This window comes from Protopterus annectens, chromosome 1.part0, assembly GCF_019279795.1.
Source record: "Protopterus annectens isolate FY-2018-M chromosome 1.part0, PAN1.0, whole genome shotgun sequence".
Taxonomy (NCBI): domain Eukaryota; kingdom Metazoa; phylum Chordata; order Ceratodontiformes; family Protopteridae; genus Protopterus; species Protopterus annectens.
The window spans coordinates 1964332982-1964350632 of record NC_056725.1 but is presented as its reverse complement, the minus strand read 5'-3'; positions in this window follow the sequence as shown (position 1 = coordinate 1964350632).

Genomic DNA, 17651 nt, shown 5'->3' with positions numbered 1-17651 from the left:
GCTGGACCCCCATAATTCCCAGAGAGAATGGCCTTTGAAAAGGGATCCACTTTAGTAAACTGAATTATCAAACAATTTTTTAGCTCTTGTATAATTCATACTTTTTTTCTCACATTTGTTTGGATTTAAATCTTTCATATTCAGAAATTGGTAATAGTTCCATTAAGATCAGAGTAAGTCTATTGGATGAAAAACTAATAATCACTAGAAATTAACTGTTATGATTTTAAAATTGGAAGAAGCTAGCTAACTAGTCAATCCATTAGATGAGTACCCCAAGCACATGAAAAACACTTATATACAACCAAGAGGCCTGAAGCTCTTAAGATTGTTCAAGGTATAACAATTATTATTTTTTTACAGAGATGAAGTGATAAATGTAGTTGTTTATTTTAAGCAGAGGGCTTGATCCTCCCGACATAAATGTATTTACTACATCTTCCCTATTAGTGCTGTTATTTTAGACAACAGACCTTTTGAGAATGTGTACTCCTCAGAGCAATTTGATAAAAAGACACTTTTGGGAAATGTCATATCCCAGTTACTAACATGTTTACTGTATTTGTACTAGCACATTTACTGTATTTGTACTAGTACGTTTACTGTATTTGTAAAGTCTGATGTCACTGTTTCCTGTTTTCTCCTTGTTTACATTGGATGTCTGCTCAACACTCTTGCAGTTGTCTGGCAGTTACTATCTTGCTGTTGTTATTGAGAACTATGTTCTAAAAAGCCTTTTTAATCATCTGTTGAGATGCTGCGAGTTTCAAAATGTTTCAGATAAGTGTTCCCTTTGTCTTGTCTGTAAATGTGATATGGTTAATAAAGTGCAATATAAACATAATAAATAAATAAATGGAATAAGCTTAGACTGGAGAAATATTGTACATTCTGATTAGGCTGCAAAACAAACAAATTGAGTGCTGGAAAGCTGTACCTGGCTGCACAAGGGATTTTCAGGTAGCAGAGGTAAATCACTTTCATTGTCAACGTAGCTGCAGAGTGCCAGCAATGAGACCCATGGGGTAAGTGTCATGTGTATATTTTTTAAATCATATGGCTTATGGAGCCTCAGAGTTAAACACTTAATTTTCCAGCTTTTGACAAGTGTTTTCCATCTACGGCAAAGCTATAAAAATGCATGTTCAGTACCCTTACCGACTACTTTAATTATTGCCAGTAGCTATATATTTTATTTTTCTATCTGCTGCCACTTGCCAAGTTGTTCTTGATGGCTGGCAGCCTGCCCAGGTACCTGACTTAATTAAAAACACAGACTAAATTATGGAAATTGAGTGTTCCAAAGTACTGAGGAAAATCCATATATATGTATATATATATATATATATATATATATATATATATATATATATATGCCTATCTGCTACTTGTTAAATTGCACATAGGTAAGGTCATGATGAGAAAGGGTATTTAGATCAGTCCATTTACCTATTTAGCAAATGAATTAATATGCAAGCCTTTTTAGTACTCTTGCTACCATCAGACTTGGTAGTGTGCTAAAGCTTATCAAAGTGCAAAAATATTAACTTTTACCAAGATTTGTACTCACATACTGACATCTGTAATGCAGTCACAAGGTGCACTCAGATTTATTTCTAACTATAAGTAGTTAGCAGTTTGATATTTCTTATAATCATATACACCACAAAAAATTAAGTGTGTTTGGTGTTATAAAATCTGCTTTAGAAAGATAAGTATGTTTTGTGTTAAATATGGGACTTTTACATTTCCAGATAAAAATTGTGATGTCTGTTTTACCAAGTAAAGTAATAAATCTCTCCCAACCAATGCATATATATCTATCTAGATATATCTATATCTATATCCATATATATATCCAGCCATCTATATATATATATATATATATATATATATATATATATATATGTATGTGTATGGATCTAGGATTAATTACCGATTACACTTTTCAACAAAAGTGAAATGGTCGAGCACACTTCTGCGAAAGTGCTTTTTCACTAAAAAAGCACTGTCGCGAAAGTCTGCAAAAAAACCCAAATCATAACATTTAAAAAAAAAAAAAAAAATAAAAAAAACAGTAAACATGTTTATGCGGGGGGGGGGGGCAAGACCCTCTGCACTCCCCCCCCACTTTTAGATTCTCACTCTGAGATTGCACTACAGTGGGGAAAAGGGAATATTCATTTATCCCCACTGTCCCGCAATCTCAGCAACAGCCATTCTGTCATGTTTTTTTTTTTTTGAGCACACTTTAGCGAAAGTGCATTTTTGGTGAAAACGCACTTTCGCAAAAGTGTGCTTGCCCATTTGGGTTTTGGTGAAATGAGCTTTCGCTCAACAGTCCTAGACCCATATGTATGTATATCTATATCTATATATATATATCTATATATATATATATATATATATATATATATATATATATAGATATCTATACATACACACACATATATATATATATATATATATATATATACATACACACACACACACACACACACACACACACACACACACACACACACGCACGCACGCACACACACACACACAACTATATATATAAATAAATATAGTAAATTTGCAACACACACACACACATGCGCGCACACACACATGCACACACACACACACACACACACACACACACACACACACACACACACACACACAGATATATATAAAACAGACATGAGTGAATGTGTACTATAACCACTTCTGTTTTGGTCAAAATGTGTATGTCCCCTAACTGCACATTGACTTTAATATTAAATGCAAATTAGCATCATTATATGAATATGAGACTCTTATTTGTGAAATAAGTGTTCTTATGAATCTTATGAACATAATGTGTAACAAATGACTCTAATTTACCTAATTTAGTCCATTAGCTACTTGTTCAGAGTATTAAGTGTCAGCATCCTTTCTGCGGGTGAAGTCCTATTGTATCTTTTGCCACATCACAGAGTAAAGTTTCTTCCCATATAAATTCTCTGTTTCATTAAACAATTTGGAATTTGTTTCTCTAGGCTTGTAGCTGAAACACTTAGAGAAAACATTCCTGTATAGATCATGCCCTCACATACGTGGAAGTGATAGTTTTAAACTTTGTAGCAATATTGCATGGGTTACTGTGAAGCCAGTCCTAATTCACAACCTATTTGTGTGTTAAATTTTTCTCTTCTACTTAAATTCTTGAAAGTGGACCTATGGGTTTCCATTTGTCAGTAACCATCTGTCACCTAAATATACTACAAGCATTTTTTTTCACTAAATACAGGTGCTAGACTGCCATCTAGTGTGTAATCGTGTTTCTGCAATAACATGAGGGAAAAGAAACAGTATCACGGAGCTCCTGTCTCTGGATGACAGAGGTCTGCAGACCCTTGTCAACAAGGTAAGATCTGGCCTGATTAGTAAAAGAAAGATATGCTATACTTTAATAATCAGAGTAACTTGGAATCAGATTCCAAGTTTAAAAATTTCACATCCATACTTTGTTAATATGAGACGTACATAGAATATTGTGTGTGTTTATATGCATATGAGTGTGTGTGTGTGTGTGTGTGTGTGTGTGTGTGTGTGTGTGTGTGTGTGTGTGTATGTGTGTGTGCGCGCGCGTGTTTGTGTGCACATGTGTGTATACATTTACCACCTGTACATTGCTTACCTGGATGTGTGCTGTTATGATGTTACAGACAAATATGAACAGTCCTTCATTCTTGAGGCTCTCACAAAAAATCATGCTATATGTTAATCACCTGCTTTGACCGTGCCATGCATTGTTTTCCTCATTTAAGCCATAACAAAATGTTAGATACCAGACTAACCGTCTACTTCTGCAGCCAGAGCCACATATAAAAGCAATCTCAGTCGTCTAGCTGTATCTATCCAGAAAATTATTATTTACAAAAAAAAAAAAAACAGTAAATGAAATAGAACAATACTATGGACCGGATAAGTAATATACAGATTTCAATTAAATGATGTATGTTTCAAGAAGGATGTGCTAACTATGGAACCAGTATCTCCCCATCCCTTCCCTCAGCTTCTAAAATTGATACTTCTTACATTAAAAATGACCTTCTTTCTCCAGTAGTTACTTATTAGATGCATTCATTTTTCTCTAGTTTTGTCATGAGCTGTTGAATAAATATTTTTACAGTGTAAATTACAAGTTGTTGTTTGTAGTTTGCTTTGCTATGCTCTGTAAGCATATTTTTCTCTTATCCACCCCATTGCTTTTCTCCTTATCTGCCCTTACACTACTGTTTAAACTCTAACTGAAAATGAATGTTCCATATCCTTATTCGGAAATAACTTACCTCTTTTAATTTTGTGCTTGTGTTGCACCTCTCACCCTATTTTTCTCATTCTTTTCCCTATGCACTCATGCTGCAGATTCTTAATTTGTGTTATGACTGCTTTACAGATGACTGTAGGATCTCAGAACGTTCACCAAATGTCACCATAGGGAGTTTAATAGAATATGTTATACTATAAGCATCTCTGTACAGTTTATACAATGGCTCAGATGACCTGAACATGATTAGTGCCTCAGGCATCTAGAGGAGCTGACATAGGAAATGGAGAAATGATGACATGATGCCTGTTCACACATTGTCCCACTGTACTCATCCCTCATTAGACCCATTATAGAGTATAATGCCCTGTTTGGTATGCACCTCACAAGACATCTGCAACAGCTGGAAAGGCCACAGAAATACCTCACTAAAAGAATCACAGGCCTAAAGCAGATGCCATATGCTGACCATCTAAAAAAACTCCAGCTATACTCTGTGGCATATCGCCTACTCAGAGGCGATCTCTGCTTAACATACAAGGCCATGTCAAACCCTGAGCTATTGGACATGCTCCGCTTAAAGAAATCCCAATCCTTCAGAGCCACATGCTCCAGGGATCTAAACCTTGTCATCACAATGAACAAAACATGCTGGAGGGATAGGTTCCTGACCCAGAGACTCCCCATACTCTGGAACAGACTGCCCATATATGTCAAGCAGAGCACCTCCTTGTCCCTCTTCAAAAGGAACCTTGATGATTGGATGGGAGATAGAAAACTCACCCCCGGGGATCATGTCAGTCACCCTGCTAGACAGGGGTCCAGAGAAGTAAATATTGTGGGAAGAAATATCCAGGGAATTGTTATGGCTAGGCTTGCATAGGCCCTAGGGCAGATAGCCTAGTACCCACCTATGAACCTATGAACCTATAAGCAGTGTGCACTACCAATGCCTACCAAAATAATCCGTATGTATTATGACATGTCAGCCAGCTAAATTGGTTTAAAAAGGTAAAGCCCTAGCAATGGCTCAGGTGACCTGAACAGGATTAGTGCCTCAGGCATCTAGAGGAGCTGACACAGGAAATGGAGAAATGATGACATTATGCCTGTTCACATCTCTTCAATTTGGGAGTATAGGGAGAAATATGCTGTTGAGGAAGGCCCAGTCCTAAAACCCTTTTGGAAACTAGGGCTTGCAATATAATTAGGACAGCTAGACACATAGGACATGAGGAAATATCACCACTCTAGGGAATAGAACAAGGGTGCCCCCAGACCAAGCCTCTTGGTGAGCACTGGCCTATAGGAAGAACCTCAGTAGGCAGAGGTTTTAGAATCTTCACATTTGTACATGTCAGCTAGATGAGACTTTATGATCACTCTCCAGTTGCTTTACTCCATAGGCAAAAACACATGCTATAGCCCTTTGACTTCTACCTGAAGAACCAGGACCCCATCCACTGAGGTATAGAGCTGGGACATATCTGAAAGTGGTGGTGGGTTTATGGCAAAAGATGGAGCTAATGGCAGGAAGGCACTGTTGTCACAAGTGAGTGTTCTCCAGTACAACAATGCCAGAAAAATAAAAGAATAGCTGAGCTGAAGGTACAAGGAAACAAACCAGGGCAAAAAATATAAGTTATAGATATGGATATGGATATAGTTATAGATGTAGATACAGATATAGATATAGATATAGATATAGATAATGATCTGGTGAACATCAAATATACCTTTCAAAAGATACAAGTAAATCAATATGTGAGGTAACTATCATATGTAATATCTTAAGATGTATTCATATAAAATGGATTAATGACAATCTGAAGAGTCCCAATTTGTCAAACGTGAACTATCTGTAGGCAAAACAAATGGCTCACTTTTTGAAATGCGATGTTTATACGTAAGAGGGGGAACAAGTCCTCTTCCTCACAGTTCCAGATTCAATATGATCAAATCCAAGGTCCTGCACCTGAGGACAATAGCAATTCCAAACAGTACAAGCCTCTTCAAGTGTCTGTGTGTTTGAGATAAGTGCTATGATTCAACAAGTAGCCATAACACAACTGGCACAATATCTAATGGCTGTTGCTTTAGAGTACTGATTGTGTGTCTTGTTTATAGTGATGTGAGACTATAAAGTCTAAAATATACCCAGTGATTTAGAAAGAACCTGACTGCAAGCAATGAGAGCTGCAGCAAAAAAGGACTTTTTCCAAGATGTGGAAAAAAGTAATGCAGAGATGTTAGCTACAGTGAGGAAAGACTTCATTATTAGCTAATTTGCATGTCTCTGAACTGCACGTGACTACAGACTTTTTTCTGCAGTAGTCATCACTGGCAAACCATACATCCCATTGCTACAGGCACCCCCCCCCTTCACTCTCCCCATACACGCACACACACACACACACACACACACACACACACACACACACACACACACACACACACACACACACACACACACACACACACTGTCTGGCATATTTCTTACAGGTCCTTGTCCCTGTCCTAAATCACAGATCTTTACAGTCAGTCAATAATGTGTCTGCTTCAGTTTTCATATTGGCCTAAAACTGCATTGCCTTAGTGTTCTGAAACTGTGCCTCTGTAATGATTTTGAAATTCTTGGTGGTGTCATCTTGTGTTCCTCCTGACTTTGTTTTGAAGCTTCCCCCCACACACAAACACACCTCTGTCCTTCTCAACTGTCCCTGATTTTAGAGAACACCCCTGCTGTTGCCTCGTATATATGAAATCACTAAATAATGCCAGGAATTAAAGTTTTGCATCTCTTATTAAATAAGAAAATAGCTTGTTAACCCTAACTCATCAGTCTGCATAGAGGGATTAAGACACCCACTTGGCAAGCTGCTTTCTGGGTCAAAAATGCAGGGTTTGAAACTCTCAACCTTCCCTTTACCTATTTCTAAGAACTTATGGAGATGTCTACTAATGGTCAAAGGACTAAAATACAGCTAAAGAGGTGTGTGTCACTGCCACTACTAAAGTTTTGAATCTTTATGTGCATTCTTTTGTCTTTTAAGTGCCTTTAGGGCATAATATAAACAATATTATTAATGACCATTATTCTTCACTCCCCCAATATTGTAGGATCTGCTCATTAGTTTGGGACAGCGTGGAAGTGACAGCCTCCCCCTAAACACACATATAGTCACACTTTTGTTCATATACAAACATATACACTAAAACAGACAAATATACACACATGCATCCCCACACCAGATTGTGCTCATGGACATACCATTCACCTACACACACACACACACACACACACACACACACACACACACACACACACATGCACACACGCACGCACACACGCGCACACGCACACACACAGACATACACCCACACACACTGTACATATCTCCTAACTATCCATCTAATATTACTACTACCCAAGCAGACATATGCACACACACACACACACACACACACACACACACACACACACACACACACACACACACACACACACACATGCACACATGCACACATGCACACACATGCACACACACACACACACACACACATACATATACGGACACACACCACTCATCATTCTGCATATACTCACACATGCAGCCACACAAATGCACACAGCAAGCCCCCTACCACCACTATTACTTTTCACTAAACTCCACAACACTTACCTTTAACAGTCTCACGCATTGGAAGAAAGGAATGAATGTAAGCTTTTGGCTGAATTCATTAAGATGGAGGGCCGAGATAACATAAACAGCTGAGCGATTCTCTGAATTGATCTGCTGGATAAATGCATCAATATAGCCATTTCTGGGAGAGGAGCACATGGTTAATTAGCATAGACCACTCCCCTAAAATGCCTTATTAGCACTTGCAGCAGGCCACAGAGACAGTGGAACAACATTATGGTAGGGCTGTCTTTAAATCAGAAATGGTTACAACAACAAGCTTATACCTCATGGTAACATTTTTTTTTAATTGAACCATAATATCAATAAACAATTACAACTCTAACTTCAACTGTTAAACTAAGAATTGTGTACTATTGGCATTTTCCCTGTTCATTAAACTGTATTCCCATTCAGTTTAACTGCAGCAGCAGCTATGCAACCAAATGTGACTGGAACTCGAGAAATGCTAACTTTTTTTCTATTAGATTTTCCCTGGAGTACCAGAAGGGGAAAAGGCTGTATTTCTTTTCGAATGAAATTCCGTAAACGCCAAAATCTTTGGTAGAGTAGCATGCTAAATCAAGAGAATAAATGATAGGTCTTCTGCATCTTTCATGTTTACATTATTTTGTGTTTCCATGTCTGACACAGTTATCTGTACTTTAACCACAGACTGATCAATTACCTAGCTAATCACGTTTGAATAAAGTGTTGAACTTCATCTAAATAGATTCTAATGCTCCATTAATTTTTGACAAAACTTTTAGTATTTTCGGCATTGTACTGTAATACTATGAATGCATAATTAAGTATATTTTCTTTCTTTTTGAGCAATACGTTGCTTAAAGAGCATTTTAACATTTTTGTCTTACACTTCTTGCGACTTTTTTTCTAGGATTTAGCATGATGTTTGCAGATAATTCATTAATATATTTAACTATTTGCAACACATAGTAATGCTATGCTTGAGTTAACAACTGCTTTCCTGTGTTATTTAATCTTATGTGTCACAAGATACAGAGACACTTACTAATCTGTTTCTCTTTGAGCAAGTGCAGTTTGTCTGAGACACTACACTCTATAATGATATATGTGTTTAAAGAGATAATGCCTTTTTTTCTTTTGTTCCCAGGCAGGGAAGCTGACAACATTAATTAGGTGTTCAGGTGCCTGATAGATACCAATCATCTCAAAAGTCAAAAATATCTTATTCTAGCAGGACACATATCATATGTTTGATGGTATACAAAATGCAGCACGATCTCATGGGTTACATCAAACCTTGGCCCTGCTCTGTTTTTCTTCTGATACTAATAGAAAATAATAATGCATTTTGTTGCTATTATGTTTAATATTTGCATATTCTTCTACCACCTGTCTTTTATGTTTTTCTATTTTTACAGGCAATTATATTTTTATTCACGATATAATTAATTTAATATTTATTCTATATTGTTGGAGCTTTTCTCCCCAGGTCTCCACTAAAAATGAGTAAATTTATTGCCCATTTTAATGGTGGCGTAAAGGGATAACATGAAGGTTAAGATCTATGCCTCAGTGTTGTAAATACAAGGTTTGAATCTTTAAGCACCATTACCGCATGCTATATAGAATATCCCTAGAGACTAGTGCTCTCACTCCCCCTTCTTTCATGCTGCAAAGCATTGTTCTATTATCTTTTAAATACATTTAGGGTACAATATGATGCCGCGGTGGTACGGCGGTAGTGTTGTTACCTCACAGCAAGAGGTTCTCCCGTTCAATTCTCAACTTGGCTTGGGAGTGCCTTCTGTGTGGAGTCTGCATGTCCTCCCCGCGGTTGGGTAGCATTCAAAAGACATGAGTGCGTAAATGGGCATGCCTTTGTTGAAGGTTGGGCGTCGAGCTGGCACCTTGGCATTTCGTAAAAATCTACTGCCAATCATTAGCGGACCGGAGTTCTGCTGTGGTGACCCCTTACCGGGAAAAAGCAGAAAGACAAACAACAACAACATAATTAGTATCCTTTGTGTCTAGTTTTCCTCACTCTCCCAATATTGCAAGATTTGCTAGTTAGTGTAGAGTAGTGTGGAGATTTGACAGCTCCCCCCATACTTTCATACAAACACACACATGCACACTTGCACATGCGCACACACAACACACAACACACACATACACACAGTTCACCTACCAGATTTCAGTTATGGACACATGAATACATGTATGTTTTTCTATTTTTACACACAATTATAGTTTTATTTCAAATGTAATTAATCTCCAACCCAGATATACATTTCTTGAATGAGCACTGAGCAGTGTTATTTTTGTTGACCTCTTTTTGTAAGAAATAACATTTGTGTCACATATGAAAAAGTGAATTAACTGCAAAGCAAAAACAATTTCTATTCAAATGGCTCTTCTGACCTGGAAATTTATGGGAAGGTGTCCCTACTTTTGCTAATATATACTTGTATGGACAAGACTATTCAGTCTTTATCTTCTCTGTATATCCAACAGTGATCTCGGTACTATTCAAGTATAACAATGTAAATCAGTCAATACACAAATATATATGCCCACAGGATGTAGTGTCTGCAGAATCACTAGAGTAAATCTGTCTCCCATCCTGAAATGATTAAAATGCATTAAGTTCATCCTGAGTCCTAATAATGATGCTGTAATGCAATAGCAATATTGTAGATTTTGGGTGGGATTCCCAAAAGTCTTAAACCTAGCTGTACCAAAGTCTTCATAGTAATTAAAAGGGCAATGCTTGTTAATGAGACCCATTAGTGATGTATGGAATTGGAGCACTAAATATAGTGCCAGTATATCATACAGGTTTGTAGTATTCTTTGACATGTCCATATTTAGGATTATAGTCTACATAGGGAGACATTGTAGTATCCTGAAACGAAGGTATGTTCACTTATCTATTATATCACATGTACTAACCTGTATCATATATTAGGTCTGTGTAATATATGCACATGGATATAATGCTCCTGTCTTGTGCTTATGTTGAGGAACAATTTTGCATGGATGATACAAACTGTATATTTTGATACTGGCTATGTTTGTGAGGCTTCCTTTGGAAGTTATTTAATGTAGATGGGAAAACTTTATTGTAATGTTTGCTGTTGACACATCTTATGGATACTGATGCATATTGTCCACATATGTGTGTTGTCCACAGCTGTGCTATAGTCTTAGTATAGAAAGCTGTTTTGCATGATAGTATACCTAATGCCATTTCCATATAAGTAGTTGCATGTGTATCTAGCTGTGCAAAAAGGTGAATCACTATGAGGTCCATACAGAGTATGTTTTCTCATGTTAGGGTGTATTAATATATCTATATATGTATGAATGTGTGCATATGGCCATAGTGTAAGCAAAGTCACCATACACAGATATGTGCACAAGATATAAATCTCTTAGTATTACAATTCATATTCCTAACATGCATGAGTGTTTGTTGCCTTACCCTTTTAATTGCTCCACTAGTACTATTTTTTTTTTAAATTCCCTCTTTTGCATGTATACATGTAAAGATAATGTAAACAAAACAAATATAAACTGCATTGTTCATTTTATAACATCTTTTTTGTCAATATTACTATTTGTTTGCATAAGAGACATGAAATACTCTTTGCCATGTTAATTACACCAAAGACTCCAGCTCTGTAAGACTTTTTGGGAATCCAGCCCTAAAATTACAATGTCTGTAACCAAATCTTTTTTTTTTTCCAAAATCTCTTTATTTCAATTTTCTTTTTTCAAATAATAATCTTTATATTTAGCTTAAGTTTCATGCTGGACCTGATTTAATGTCTTTTTGGTGAAATGTTTTATGAAGTAATGCCTTGTAAAGGAAATATGCTGATCCAAATGCAAAATGTGAATACTCGCTCTATTTAAGATGCTCAGAATTAATGCTCTGTCATATGGATTTGTGATTTTACATTCTGGAAGACTAGGCAAATAATGCATTTTTTCTGCAGTTTCAAAATGATATTGAGAAGCTCAGAGGTGGATTGTGGAATGATTAAACAGAGGTTACAACAGATTCTGATCAGCTTAGGAATCAATATGAGAAAATTCTGGTGTTCATGAACTACTGAATTCCCGTCTGGATAATACATCTATGTTCTTATGTTTTGCACCAAGTTTCAATGTTTAGATGTTTTAGAACCTGAATTTTTTATTTGCTGAAAATGCATTGGTGTAATGGCATTTTGTTTTCTTAATTTAGAGTTTAATTATTCATATATTTTATATTTAAAACATTACTTTATATATACCACATGTAAATCTAAGTTACTATATTACAGAGTTTATTACAACATGTTGCCAAATTTCAGATTAGACTTATTTGTTTTTTGAGCGAATGAATGAAGAAAAGCTATGTGTCTGTAAGCTATATACTGAAATATTTAAATGGTCCAGCTAAATACAATTTAATCAGTTAAAGCAAAACAGATCAGATTTCAGACTACTGATTAAAAGCTAGCAGTATTTCTTATTTCTGAAACTGGATATTTACTGCCCCTCATATTTATATTCAGAATTTTAGCCATGATAAACACGACTTGCATGCAAGCAATTTTAGAATCAACATTCAAACATTCATGTGCTTTATAACAATTTCATGATAGTACTGGCCCACACTACATGTCTATAGATGAATGCATATAGTTATAAATGGGTGTCACAAGTCAGTATATTTAAAAAGAACTACAGCACAGAGCTGATACTTGGCTGTCTTGTGATTCCAACATATTCAGTGGACTCAGTAAATTTCACAGAGTAAATATCAAAAGAGTATGCAGTCAGTTATACAGACACTGTTGTAGGTTAATGCCCAACCTTTTTCTTAAAATAAAATAAACGTGCCACCCCCAGAAAAAAAGAAAGCTAATCATAACTATTATTTTCTAGATTATATAAATATTGGGAGATTCCTCAAGACTGGAGACATGCGCTTATAGCAATCTGCGTAGATAGCAATCTGAACTTTGACCACCAAGTTTCCACAGTGGTAAGGAAAGCCTTCTACATCATGCACCTCATAAGTAATCGCATCCAGGTCTGAGGAAGTTATTATAACAGTACTGTACTTAACCCTCAGCAAAACATTAATAGAATACAATGCTCCCTTCTGCGTGCACCTCATTAGACACCTGCAGCAGCTAGAGAAACCACAGGGGTTTCTCAACAAGAAAATACAGGGCCTCCAAACCATGTCATGATGTATGCGTATAGACTGAAAGCCTGTCACTATGCTCTACACAGTACTGGCTACTGAGAGGTGATCTGTGTCTGGCCCATCTCTGACCCTGCACTGATGGAAATGCTGCAGTTCTGCAAATCTAATGACACAAGAGTCAGTCACTCTAGGGATTTTAATTTAGCCTGTGACATTAACAAAACATGCTTGAGAGACAGATATATCTTCCAGAGACTGCCACTGCTCTGGAATAAACTTCTAAGTCACATGAAGCAGAACTTCTCACTGACCCTATTCAAGTGCAACTTCGACAAATGTATAAGAGACTGCAAATTAACCCCTGAGGTGGCACCCATCTCCCTTATGGACGAGGGCAGGCGGTGTTGACCATATCATCACTCTGTGAATTAAGTCCACCTAATAAGAACAATTGATGCTACTTGTGATGAACATGGCTAGCTTGTGAGGGCTGTAGGGCCACTAGCCTAGTAACGTCCTATGAAACTATGAACATTTGTGAGCAGTTCTCAGGGGGCATATTACTGAAGTTGTTATTAGTGGAACATGTAATATAATGGCAGCAATGGCCATCAATACATTAGCTCACATCACAGATTGTAGCTATACTGTACATCCACACCTCAATATAGCATATGTCAATGACAGCAACATTGACATGTCAACTGTTCATAGGGTCATAGGACACTATTAGGCTGATGGCCAACATCACATGAAATCCTAGTGAGTATTATAAAATGAAAGTAAAAATGCTTATATGTATATTATGGAAGATAGTAAGACTATTGTGCATATGTGTATATTTGTTGGATTGCATTACCTTCTGCCACTGTCCATATGAGACATGTGCACTAGACCATGACAGAATTAGGAATCACACATGCAGTGGTCTGGGGATGTCTTGCATAGGCTCATGGAAGGACTCTGCTTCATGATGTCTGTATACATATTTGGCATGAGGAAATAATTCACACCTCTGCAGGAAGGATGTCATGTGGCCAGAGGACAAAGGAGGATGTGTGGATGGCACCACAAGTGTTAGTGAAATTTATTTATTTTATTTATTTTATTTTACATTTGTTGACCGGGCTAGTCTAACTGGATACATGTCCATTTTCAGTAGAGGCCCGGGGAGAAAAGCTCCGAGGAAGTAGAAAAATATGATCACATATACAAAGATTAATTTCATGTTAAAGACCAGGAATAATCTCAGAGTTCCAGGGGGATAAGCTCTGAGGAAGCACAAATATAATAACATATACAAGATTAAATTCATGTTAAACATTGCTAGAAAAAAGACAAGGAATAATCTCAGTAGTCGTTTGTTCTTAGTCTAGTGCTGTAGTTGCAATATAGCATTTAAAGGATAGCAGCTGAGTTAGATAAGTTATTCGTAAGCAGGTTGTCATAAAGAAGGACAACAAAAGTATGAGCTGCAATATTCAGAATATGTGTTAAAAACAGGTTTAATTGAAGAAGTTTTGAGGAGAAAATAAGAAAAGATCTAGAAAGGAATAATTTTGTTGTTAGTAAGAAAGGGAACAAGAATATAGAAAAGAGGAGCGTAGGTAGATCCAGGGAAGAAAGGTATTATATCAGTCAGGTTTAGTACAAGGGTATAACCACTGTGTTCTGAGAAAAAGTTTCAGTTTGTTTTTGAAGAGTGATATTGAGGGAACAGAGGAAAGTTCAGTAGGAAGAAAGTTCCAGGATTTACCAGCAGTATTACAGAAAAGAGAGTCTCCAGCCCTGTTGCTAGATTTACAAATATTTACCAGCAGTCTTTGTGACAAACGTAAGGTCTTAAGATTGTTGTAGGGGACAATGAGGGTAGATAGTATAGGGGTATCTGTAGGATGGTAAAGGGTTTTGTGGACAATGGTAAGTTGGTGGAATTTAAGCTGATTTTGTAATTCAAGCCATCCTAGTTGCTTTAGGTTAATACAGTGGTGGGTTCTGAAAGGGTTTCCAGTGGCAAATCTGGCTATGCTATTGTAGGCACTTTCCATTTTATTAAGGTTGATTTTAGAGAGGTTAGTGTATATGGGTGAGGCATAGAGGAGAGTAGAAATTAGGTGAGTATGAGCAATAGTTGTTCTTGCTGCAGGAGAGAGAAAGGGTTTGATTCTGTAGAGAGAGCCCAGTTTTCTGTTAACAGATTTTAAGGTATTATTAATATGGGTATCAAAGTTAAGGTTGTCATCTATGGTGATACCAAGTAGTTTGGTAGTCGAGTCTGGGGATATAAGAGTGTTTTTATTGGCTGTTACTGTGAGGTTTAGGGGGGGACTTACTAGTAGGAGTGAAAAGAAGGAGTTTAGTTTTTTTGGGGTTTAGTAGGAGACAGCGTTGAGTTAACCATTGTTCGACTGTGTTAAAGACCTTTTGGGTAAGGGAGTAAAGCTCAGGTATGGATGTGGCTGAGCATATAAGTGTCGAATCATCTGCATATTGTATGCATGTAGCTTGGGGGATTGCTAGGTGAAGGTCATTGATAAATATAGAAAATAGGAGTGGTCCTAATATGGACTCTTGGGGGACCCCTATGTTAATGGGTAGATGGGTAGATAGAATATTATGCCAAAGCACGGCCTGTTGTCTGTTTTCTAGATAGGATTGGAACCATTTTATAGCAGATGCATCTAGTGACAGGGATTTGAGGATATTTATAAGTATTTGGTGATTTACCATATCGAATGCCTTAGATAGATCTATGAACAGTGCAGAGGAAAACCTATTAAGGTTACGTTTTTTGTTGATACAGTGAGTGAAGGAAAGAAGGGCAGTAGTAGTGATGTGTGAGGGTCTGAAAGGGCAGTAGTAGTGCTGTGTGAGGGCCTGAAAGGGCAGTAGTAGTGCAGTGGGAAGGTCTGAAACCATGTTGTGAGTTGGAAAGTAAGTTATATTGGATTAGGTGGTCTAGCAATTGTTTATGGATGCATTTTTCCATGCTTTTAGCTAGGGGAGACAGAAGGGCAATGGGATGGTAGTTGGAGAGTTCAGTGGAGTTACGTCCCTTATGAAGGGGAATAATATGGGAGACCTTCCATATGCTTGGGATGTGTCCTTCAGTGATAGTTCTATTAATAAGAATGGCAATGGGGTATGCAATAGATTTGGCTGCCTTTTGTAAGTATTCAGTGGGAATCTTGTCAGCTGAAGGAGTGCATGGTTTGAGCTTTTGGATGAGGGCTAGAATGTATGTAGTTGGCACTGGCTGGAAGAGAAAAAGAGGGGGTGGGTTAGTGATATGGTTAGATATAGGTAAGTCCTGAGTAGATAGCTGATTAGTAAGATTTTGTATGGCCTCAGTGAAATAGGTATTAAAGGTATTAGCAGTCTGTTTCGGATTCTCTTGGTCTGTGTCTTGTGGGTGTGGTGTGATGGATTGACCTGGGTGTAATAATTGATTAATACTTGCCCAGAACTTTTGTGGTTGATTATGGTGGGTCTGTTGGAATTGTAAGCAGTAGTTTCTTTTGTCAGAATGCACTGCTTTTTTAGTTTCGTTTCTTAGTTGTCTGAAGTTTTGTTGATCTACTGGGTTTTTAGTTGATCTTGATTTGTTCCAGTATTTATTTCTGAGCTTGATTTTTTGCCTGGTTTCTTTTGAAAGTCATGGAGCAGATTTTGTTCTCATTCTTATAGAGCGAGTTGGGGCATGGTGGTCTAGAATGGATAAGAAGTTAGAGTTAAAGTAATTGACAGCTTCCTCCAGTGGGAGGTATTTTAAGGGAGACCAGTTGCATGTTCTTAGTTCACTTTGGAAGAGATCGGGGTTAAAGTTTTTCTTGGTTCTAATTGTTCTAGATATGGTTGGGTTGGGTAGGCTGGTTTTATGCCTGATGATGTAGGTTAGTGAGTGGTCACTTACATCATCTGGGAGGGTACCAGATTCATATGTCTGGAGATGACTATTTGTGAGTATCCAGTCTAAGATTATTTCTTTATTATTAGGATTGTGTATCCTGGTAGTGGTGGTAATGGTTTGTGAAGAACCAAAAAGGTTTATATGGCTTGTAGGGTTTAGACTGCTAAAACATTTCCAATCAATGTTAAAATCACCTAGGATGATGGTTTCTTGAGGTAAATTATGAGATAGGCAACAGAGGATATTTTCTATTGTTTCAATATTATTACCAGGAGGGAGATAGGTACAGATAATAAAAATGGATTTGAATTTGTTAAGTTGGAGCTTGGTAATAAGAATTTCAGTGTTGGAGACTTGAGGTGGTAACAAGTTGTAGGTAGTAATCTGTAGGTTGGATTTAAAAAGGATTGCTACACCGCCACCATTTTTGATTGTATGGTCAAGTCACAAAATATTATAACCAGGAGGAATGATTTCATTGTCTTTAGTTGAAGGTTTTGACCAAGTTTCTGTTAAACAAAGAATGTCGAAGGAGTAGACATCTAGAAGAGTGTGGAGTTGTGT